Raw genomic sequence first — 10,605 nt, forward strand, 5'->3', positions numbered from 1 at the left:
TGTGACCTAAGTACAAGGGGTACAGCCAACATAACTTTTAAAGGTTATTTCAACCTTAATAGAAAGGGTTAATCCATCATAACTTTTACATGTTGCTCCAACATATTTGGTTTAGGTCTGGATGAACCAACTTCATGGGGTAGTTACAGCAGTATTTACATTGATAGACTCAACAAAGCAACATCTTGCTATGGTAGCATAATCAAATTGGATGGAAATACTTTCCATAATATATTTATGTTCCCACAACAAAATATTGTTTGGATTGTTCAACACATCTAATTAACTGTATTAAGACAATACTTGTCAAGCCACATGAACATCAAACATAATAAAAGTCAATCATAAAATCAATATACCTTAATTAATTAAACATTCATTGTTGTCCTTATCAGTTCAGATCAAGCTAGAAAACACCTCAAGGCACACGCATCTACCAATATGCATGTCAGCCAAGTTCGTCAGTTGTAAGTTGGTTCCAGTTGAGCCTATAAGACCAACTACAATAAAGTTACACGCAATAAAGTTGAAGAATTAGTTGCCTTTATTTTTTCATTGCACATGTAATGATCAAAGCAAGATACAAAATGAGGGTACCTCTTCAAGTGCAAATGAGAAAGATTAATTTCTCAATTTCTCTAAAAACTCTTAAAAAAAGGTACACTGTGCAGGAAACGGTCAAAAAAGGTACTGCAACTATGCTGCTCATTGAAACTGGGCTGCCTATTGCCAAATTTGATCTTTTCATGAAAGTTTGCTAAGTAATAAACAAATATTTTATAGTATGGCCCAAATACAGTCATTTTTGCAGCTAAAAATGGCAATTTCTTGACATTCAAAATGGCCAAGATCCCAGTTTCATGTATGAAAAGTGCAATTTTTCCCAGTCATAATGAATACTAAGAATATGATGGTGGTTAGGGTGCATCAGATGCCCCCTATGAAAAGATATTGCCTTGGCCCTATAGTAAAAATGTTCTACACCCAGTAAAAACACACTGTGTAAAATATTTTGAAATTTGGATGAAGTCTACCGGGGCCACCAGCCCCATGAAAATAGAAAATAATGGTGATAGTCAGAATCTTGGAATAGAAATGGACATTTTGCTGCATAAAGCTACCCAATAAAAACATATTGTCTCAGCTGTGTGATAAAAATGTTCTATGCACAGTAAAATCACTCTGTGTAAAATATGTTGAAATTTAGATGAATTCTACCGGGTCCACCAGACCCATGAAAATACAAAATAATGGTGATGGTGATGGGCAACCTGGATTCCAAAGCTGAAGTCCAGTGCCACATATTCCAAATGACATACCTAGTTTTACCTTTCCAGTTAGGGCAATGGGGCACCTAAGTCACGCCCTTCTACTTCCGATCCATGGGGCTGGAGCTCTCAAAATTTTGAATGAGAGTTAATGGAGCGAGTCAAGCTAAATCCTCATCCTGTTTGGCATGTGCTCCGGATTTCACATATGATGACCGTGAATTTGAAAGGTTTGGATTTGCGTCGTAAGACCACTCATTTTCGACACGCAAGAAACGTTATTTTAGCTTTTATGCAAAACTATGTTAGAGACTACACGTGTGCCTCGCATATCTGACGTGAACCGAGGCACAGCCAACCCTACCGCTGCACTGCGGCTTAAGTGGCTGCACGTCGGACATGCGACGTCTGTTGTGTAGTCCAAATAATTGTATATTTTTGCACACACACAACTCAAAAATCGCTTGCCAAGTGAAGTCAACAAGCACACCATTGGTTGTTATTAATTCTGAGGCACAGCATATGTATGATCGACGGGGAAATGCGAGGTGGGTCGGAAAATAGCTTTGATCAGTCCATTACAGCCCAGTCAAAAGTTTTTGCGTTGCCAGCCCCATAAGCCGCCCGGAAGGGGTGGAGACTGACCGCAGAGATACACCAGCGGCGATCTGAGCGAGTCGAGCGACGGAAGTAATTGACTTTGCATTGAGTCGAGAGACAAAAGCGATTCTAGAGACTAGAGCGATTTGCGCGACGAGCGCGACAATTGGAAGTTGAAATCTTTTCAACTTTCTATGACGCGGTTCGGCGACAAGCCGCGACAGCCAATGACTGTATAGAGGTCAGTGACCACAGCCAATGGGAATGCTTGAATGCTTTGCCTTCTGCCTGTACGGACATACTCTAGTCTCCTCAATCTCTCGTATCGCTTGCTGCTATACTCTGTCGCTTGAATCGCGTCGCCGCTGGTGTATCTCTGCAGTGAGGTGCCCCATTGGACAAGTAAAACCAGGTAATTTGAAATCTGTGGCACTGGATTGTAGCTTTTGTATCTAGGTTTGCCATTGTCTTAAAACAGAGGTGGACAAACCGCGTGACACATTTGCCCCAGCCAATATAATGAACCAGCTGAGCCTAATTACCACTTAAGCCAGGTTGATGAGGTAATTAGTGAAATCACCTGTATTGGGAGCACAAACAGAAGGAATATCTAAGCAGGTTGTGTATTCAGTCGATCCTGAGACTGATGGTCAAACTGCTATATTTAGGCAAATTTGCTCTTTTGCAACACAATATCAATTCCTTGCTGCCTTGGACCACTAGTATCTACTAGTGCTAGTATCAAGCAAGATATTGCAAAGCTGCATGACTGTTATATTTGTTTATTATATGGTGTGACGTCATCGGTCGAATGCTCCATTCATTTCAACGGGGCTCCCCAACGTTTCGCACGTCTGTTATTTTTCGATAACGGACGGGTTGGTCTATAACAGACCGCTGTCAATGGCAACAAGACTTTTCACTGCTAAAGCGACTTTTCAACAAGACTCTAATCAGCTGCTGTGATAGACAACACCTGTTGTCCTGGCTACCTAGCTGTTGCCTAGCGGTGTTCCACAACGGCACTGTTTTGTTTTGCGCAGCAACAATCTTTTAACATTAAAAACTATAATAGACTTAACATTAAATAGGCCTAAAGAAATGTCCCCGCCATGTGTGAATCATTTAAGTATATCCATATAATAAGCGGGTTAACTTTCGGCGAGTCGGTCGCTTTGTGGAATAGCAGCACTTCAGAGAGAACAAGACCCCTCCGCTCCGCGTCGGGGTCTAAAGATTCTCTCTGTCGTGCTGCTATTCCACGGTAGCGACCTTCTCGCCGAACGTTAACCCTTACGTGTTTCACCTGTGGGCCTACAATTCATGGAGGAACATCTGTACTAAAGCTGTGAATGTTCCTTGGAATGCCTAGGCTACAAGGCAGGCAATACAACTGTATTGAAGAGTGCCATTACTCCACAGCACACAAGTGAACACTGCACACTGCACACAACAAAATTGCATTTATGCCTCACCCGTGCAAGGGGCAGCCCTCAGTGGCGCCCCATGGGGAGCAGTGCGGTGGAAAGGTACCATGCTCAGGGTACCTCAGTCATGGAGGAGGATAGAGAGAGCACTGGTTGATTACTCCCCCCACCAAACCTGGCGGGTCGGGAGTCGAACCGACCGGCATAACCGGCAACCTCTGGGATGCAAGTCTGACGCCCTAACCGCTCACCCATGACTGCCCACTTAAGTACAGGTTTTGGGAAGCCACTCTTTCCAACATCACATACAGTTGTATTGTATGTACTCTATTGAACTACTGCAGGGATTTCTTGAAAAAACATAAGTCATTCCAAGGAGCATTCACAGCTTTAGTACAGATGTTCCACCAGGTATTAACAGCTACTTGTACAATCCTAGGCCCACAGGTGAAGCACACAAAAGTCATACAAATTCGCAATCTCTTGCTTGATACTGGCAGTGGGTCAGCTGGTTCATTACGGTATATTGGCTATATTTGGAATATGTGGCACTGGACTTTGGAATCCAGGTTGCCCATCACTATCACCATTGTTTTGTATTTTCATGGGCCTGGTGGACCCAGTAGCAGTGGCGGTTTTGGGGGGTGTGATGTTGGTAAGCACAAATTCTGTAACCAAGCCAAACTAGTGGGGTCTCTCCCAGATGAGAATTTTTAAAAATAAAAACGCTCCTAAATTGTGAATTTTGACCTCTTCAGACAGCTCCCTAGGCTGTCATTCTACCACGTTGCATCCTTCACTCCACGACTTGAAAATACAATCCAAATGTTCGCGTTGCATCTTACAGCAATGCATTGAACAGAAAAACACATCACCAGTGACGGTCATCATTCCAGAAAGGGTTCTTATTCTGCTAGGTAGATTCAATAGAAATTAAGTCAAGTGGCCACGAGCATGCCGTTGCGACCAGGGTACACTCACTGTAGGCTACACGAGAGCTGCCAAAAACTTGTGTTGGCCTGCCGTTAACTTGAAAACAGGCTACGGGAAAGACCCTTCTGAACAATTGTGAACCCATCCATGGGTGAGCGAGTGAACCCGTTCCTAAACCGCAAGCTTCATCAACAACCAAACATGTTACAGCGGACAAATATAACCTTAGCCTACCTTAAAATGCTGTCTTGACCGCAGAAATCCCAAACTTTCACTTAATCCACACGTTTTCAAAATCATTGTCCACGTTCCCGTTTGTAATCCATATGACATCATAGCTAATCAAGATAGGCATATTGTGCTGCTCTTCAACTAACTGACGGTGTGTGGTTCATGTTATCTGCATATTATTCATTCGTTTCTTCTTGATATGTCCCAAAGTTCTACTCCATGATTTGTCCACATCCAAAACACAGACGTTTCCTGAAAACTTTGATTGCAGTTCAAATGTGTTGTCAGTCTTCGAGATTATCATAAAATCAACTGGCTTCAGTCAAAAATGTAAACATCACGTCTGCCTGAGCTCTACTTCCTGAATCCAATGTTAACGTAAGGTGTCAGATCGAGTTATGATTCATCAACTCATCTGTCAATCATATTTTCCGGTGCGCTATTGGTATGAGCACAATGAAAATGTGCTTCAAAAACGGGCGTTGCATCCGCGTTAAGCCAATTAAAAAACAGATTCTCTGCCATTGACTCCAAGTCATTTAGAAATTGTGCTTCATTTGCTGTAGTAACGTGTTTCACCATCGCTGTTAAACAGTGTTTCTCGATAGCCACTGTGGTGTCGCTGTTTAGGCTAACCAGTTTTATAAGAACCGCCAGTAGCAGACAACACAGACAGCTGAATCACGTCAACAGGATGAAGGGTTTAAATTTGGATGTCGCGTTTGTCGCTTTTATATTGGTAAGCCGTGCTTCAAGTGCTTACATTAAGAACCGCCTCTGCCCAGTAGAATTAATCTAAATTTCAACACATTTTCCACAGAGTGATTTTACTGTGCATAGAATTTTTTTTATCACACAGCTGAGGCAATATGTTTTTATTTAGTAGCTTTATGCAGCAAAATGTCCATTTCTATTCAGGGCTGGGTTGGGCGATAAATAGGGCCCGGGCACTTTCGGATTTAAGGGGGCCCCCTCGTTATTATTAGTGCCGGAGAACTGACTCACCGGTGGGCCCCGCACCCTAATGGGCCCCTATTTTCAGTAATGTAAAAAATAAAACAATGGGGGCCCACGAGGGTGCGGGGCTCACCGGGAAATGCCCGCCATGCCAGATGGCCAGTCCAGCCCTGTTTCTATTCAAGATTTTTTTCTATTTTCATGGGGCTGGTGGCCCCGGTAGACTTCATCCAAATTTCAAAATATTTTACACAGTGTGTTTTTACTGGGTGTAGAACATTTTTACTATAGGGCCAAGGCCATATCTTTTCATAGGGGGCAACTGATGCACCCTAATGGTGGTGCTAAGTATTCATGAAAAAGGTAACATTAGTGAATGGGTAGCATGAATTCTGGAAATAAACAACTAAGAATCTTACACAGTGTACATTTAAAAGCAGTGCAAAAACTGATGAAACAGACGGTTAGAATGAAACAGAAATTTGAAAGTGTACTTCCATTCTGGAAGGTAACAGAGATTAAGAGCATAAACCAAAACAAACACTGCAATGGCCACAGGTACGTTACCAATGTCGTTGAGGACTCTCTGCCGATCACACACACACGAAGACAATACGTTTCAGCTGGACCGTCCAGATCAACATCCTGGAAAACAGTAAACAAAACCCATGATTGAAGCCGTAAGCGGTATTTGTGGGCGCAAGTTTGGGGCATTTCTAACACACCCAGAGATGGGAAAAGTAGTATAGTAGTATATTTAGTATAGTTTATGAAAGGTATGAGGAGGATGTTGACGTGTGTGCCCTCACACTGCCTGTTTAGGCAATTGAATGTGAGATCAAACTGATGTTCAATTACCTCTCTTCGTTTTTGGTGTGGCTATGACCCCATTCTGGAGTATGTTTCTCAACAGCATCATTGGTAACTACAGTAAAAAATATTGCTTGCATGCAATTTCCCATTGGCAAAATACCAAGTCGCTAACTAACAACGGTGATTTTGAGAAACAGGGTCATGATCTTTTCACGAGTGTTGGTGAGAAACTTTACACATACAGCTAAGTATACAGTGTGAAAAATTGTTACAATACATTACATTACACTTAGCTGACGCTTTCATGTATTCAAAGCGACTTACATTTATTACTTTTCAGGGTATTGGTTACAGGCCCTGGCGCAATATGGGGTTAGGTGCCTTGCCTTAGGCACTTTAGCCATGGATGGAGATGTAGTGACAGGTCAGGGGAGATTCAAACCTGCAACCAATAGATTGAAAAACCAACTCTCTAACCACTAGGCCACGGCTGCCCCACCAGCACAATTATTAGTATTTTGAACATATTGGCCCTTTTAGGCACATTGTCAACCAAAAATTGCATGAGAGAGAAAGATATGTCAAACCCCACCCATCCAATGCAAAAGAGTCTGCTCAAAGTTTGGTCTCCTAAGGGGGAGTTGTCTAAGGTGAAACTATGAGAAAACTATTACCCTACAGCACGATCGTATTCCAGAACTAAAACCTATATTGAGTTTAAGTTTTCTTCTAAGATAACTTCTGCTGCTTCAGTAATGCGGCCTTCGCAATGTGCCACAGCAAGTGCAACACCCTCATGGGTAGATAGAGACCTGCAGAGATCTACAAATCAGAGATGACTGGTGTTGGATTGAACGTGAAATTTGGCAAAGGGTTTGTGATGATGTGAGGGTGCTTTAGCAAAGCTGGAATTGGGCAGATTCGTGTTTGCAAAGAACACATAACTGAGGCCAAGATGGCACATCAATGCAAGAAGGTTTGGTGTGTCCTCCAGCAGTGTCCAGAACGTGGATGAGATGCCAGGAGACATGTCAGGTAGCACAGGAGGAGCCCACCAGAGCCCAACAAAATGAGCCTCGCAGGCCACTGATGTGTGCGATCTCCCTATGCCACCTAATAACGAAAAAGACAGATCTAGCTGCCGAGTTGTAACATACCACTTTGTCTGGCTCTTCATTCAGGTAGACCGTCAGCTCCTCAGCATGCACTCCCTCTTCACATCAATGTTGTCAGTCTGCGTATGAGGGCCGGTCAATGTATGCCAGGAAACAAACATGCAGGAAAAACATTTTAACCAACAGGAAGAATAAACGCAGTACAGGTACAACCACATTAAACAAAGGACACATCTCATTTATCTAGTAGCGTAGTGTATCGTTGGTACTGGCAGTGAAGTGGTACAGTACGTCACTGTTTGATATGGCATGGTGCAGCTCTGACACTTTTCCATTAGCCCCAAGTACTCGGTACCATTTCAGCACTCAGCCCTGGTTCCAAACGTACTGAAGTGATGCCAAAATGTGACGTCTGACCGTAAAAAGGTACACTGTGCAGGAAATGGTCAAAAAAGGTACTGCAACTACGCTGCTAATTGAAACTGGGCTGCCTATTGCCAAATTTGACCTTTTCATGAAAGCTTACCAAGTAATAAACTAATATTTTCTAGTATGGCCCAAATACAGTCATTTCTGCAGCTAAAAATGACTATTTCTGGAAATTCAAAATGGCGGACCATGGAGAAGATCCCCCTTTTCATGTATGAAAATAGCAATTTTTCCGTCATAATGAATACTTAGAATTTGATGGTGGTGGTAAGTATTCATGAAAAAGGTAACATCAGTGAATGGGTAGCATGAATTCCGGAAATAAACAACTAAAACTCGTACACAGTGTACCTTTAATTCCCCTGATCATTTCATGGGAATCGCAAGCCAGACAGACATGAGAATCAAATAAAATAATAATAAAACAGAGCAGCAACCACATCAACTGACCTGCAAAAGACTGTTATACAATTGCCTAGGACTGCTGTGTGTAAAGCCAGCTGTAGTTAGAACTGAGGTGAAGACAATGAGTTCAAAACTGGCTGAAGGATTGAAATTAGTGGTAGAAATGCAATATGATCCAAGACACCCTACTTCTCCCCATTACATTAGATCTCAAAATTTTAGCATTACTGTGATGCATGGCAGTGTGCATGTTTTACCTGAGTCATGGGCACCAGGATCCTCTGTATCTTCCTTGCATGAGAAGCACCTTTCTTGCTGAAGACCCGGAGCAGTGTTGTTGAAAGACCATCCAGCTCTGAGAAGAAATTCAACAGCAAACCAACTGTCATGATCCTCTTGAACTTGGCACTTAACTTGAAACAGGGCACAAAACACATACCTACAAAATACTTGTAACTTAAGACTTGTGACAAAGGTTACAAAAAGGCCTGATGGTCTTACTAAAATGAGGAAATAAACACACAAAAAAATCAACAAATAACTTACCTCGCACATGTTAAAAAGAGCAAGCCATCTGGATTTAAAAACTGCAATCGTGGGGGCATCACAAATTACTTCATGCCTTCAATGAGCAAAGGTCTTGGTCAGTTGAGCTGAGGACCCAAACGTCTTGAATTTCTGTTGTGACCAGAAAGACAGATAAACTAATATAGGTGGAGACAGCTATGCAGAGAAAAATGTAAAATAATTACAACAGATTTTACACACACACACACACACACACACACACACACACACACACACACACACACACACACACACACACACACACACACACAAGCTAATAGTCATAGATTAGATACTACACAAGAACTTTCATCACCTTTTTCAGGGGCACCTTGTGAGAGGTAGCTGAGGTGAGGACCCTACAAACATCTTGAATGCTGAGGAATTAATATAGGTGAAAGAGACAGTTATGCAGAGAACAAAAACCCAAATAATAGTAACATATTCTACAAAGAAATTCAGTAAATGATTAATTACAAAAAATAACAAATTAACAGTATTTATATTTGCAACAATATGCATTTCTACCTCACTCAAGGTACAGTATATATTGAATGTAAATGCACTGGAATATCCTAAAGTGATCATTGATACAAAAAACTTGCTATGTCCTTTTTACACAACAAATGTAGAAGATCGAGTTTGAGGGAATGAGGGACAGAAGGGCGTTTGCATGTGTGTTTCACTAGATACTACTGGGATTTACTTTCAACTATTTCAAAGGTCATAGCCAATTAGGCCTACATACATTGGTAAGTGACATGAATCAAACCAGCTGCAAACTGCAGCATCTAGTTCTACACACGACGCACCCATTCAAACGCGCACCCATACACAAGCACACACAGCCCCTTCTGTCACGCAGTCTCACGTCTCGTCTTTTTTCAAACCGAAAAGTTCCACCGGCTAATCAACATTTACTGTGGCCGTACACACACAGTCAGACGGAGCAATACCAAAAATCAGCGGTAACTTTACTTCCCCTGTGTCATTGATGTGTGCAGAGCTACTGATGGTATCTACGACTGTCCTGGATACATTTGAAATCAGACGCACACGGGTCTCGCAACGTCAATGCATAGAACTAATGCAACGTTAATGAACCAGCTGTTGTCACCTAGCATAAATTAGCTAGCTGCCCGTTATGGGCTGCCAGGTAGTTTCTTTCGCTATAACTCGCAAAGTAACCGAAAATAATGTCACACATGCAAACATGCATACAGTACAACATGGGTGACAGCTTCCAAACTCCCAACAATAGTTACAACAAGGAGACTATATCGATAATTAGCCGCTAACCAGTTTGAATCGGTGAGAATTAGCCAGCTAAGCTTACTCTCTTGCTCATAAAACGTATGCCTTGATGCCAAAACTAAGTACACTAACGAAACGGGTGATATAAATGTGATTCTAGGAAAGTCATGATAAATGCAAACAGCCCTACAGTGGTTTACTTTTTTGACTTACCCGCCTTCAGAGTGTCCGCGGATATGTATTCATTCAAAGAACTCGGCAAGCTCGTTGTTTCCGGCTGCCACACACAATCCGCACACTACTGCCACCATCTGTTCTGGCGTTGTAAAAGCCATTGGTCATTTTATCCAAAGGAATTAGGTTGTGACAACATTACTGGATTTGGGAAGTCGTTGGTTATTGGGCATCATGCTAAAGTTACATAACTTCATTATGCCCAATCGCAAAACATAATTATTCATGGTAGAAGTGACATGTTTCCCTTTGATTAATTTAACATACACAACATATGGCTTTTTTCAGTGTACTACTACTACTACTACTACTACTACTACTACTACTACTACTACTATTACTACTGCTACTATTAGGCCTACTACTACTACT

General features: G+C 42.0%; 1 long non-coding RNA gene across 3 annotated transcripts in view; it reads right to left on the minus strand.

The window, feature by feature from the left end:
- LOC134466748 (uncharacterized) overlaps positions 1–10,326 on the minus strand; it is a 10,395-nt gene extending 69 nt beyond the window's left edge. The window contains exons 1-6 of one of the 3 annotated variants that reach the window (XR_010038397.1): positions 9,062–9,491; positions 8,725–8,856; positions 8,436–8,533; positions 7,387–7,463; positions 5,984–6,061; positions 1–488 (exon numbers count right to left, since the gene is read on the minus strand). The exon at positions 1–488 is cut by the window's left edge and continues 69 nt beyond it. This is a non-coding gene — a long non-coding RNA (uncharacterized LOC134466748). Of the gene's footprint in view, positions 489–5,983; positions 6,062–6,606; positions 7,464–8,435; positions 8,534–8,724; positions 8,857–9,061; positions 9,492–10,212 lie in introns of those variants that run through there. The other 2 variants (XR_010038398.1, XR_010038396.1) reach the window with 2 other exon arrangements.
- Positions 10,327–10,605: the final 279 nt, after the last annotated feature.

This window comes from Engraulis encrasicolus, chromosome 17 (genome assembly GCF_034702125.1).
Source record: "Engraulis encrasicolus isolate BLACKSEA-1 chromosome 17, IST_EnEncr_1.0, whole genome shotgun sequence".
Taxonomy (NCBI): Eukaryota; Metazoa; Chordata; class Actinopteri; order Clupeiformes; family Engraulidae; genus Engraulis; species Engraulis encrasicolus.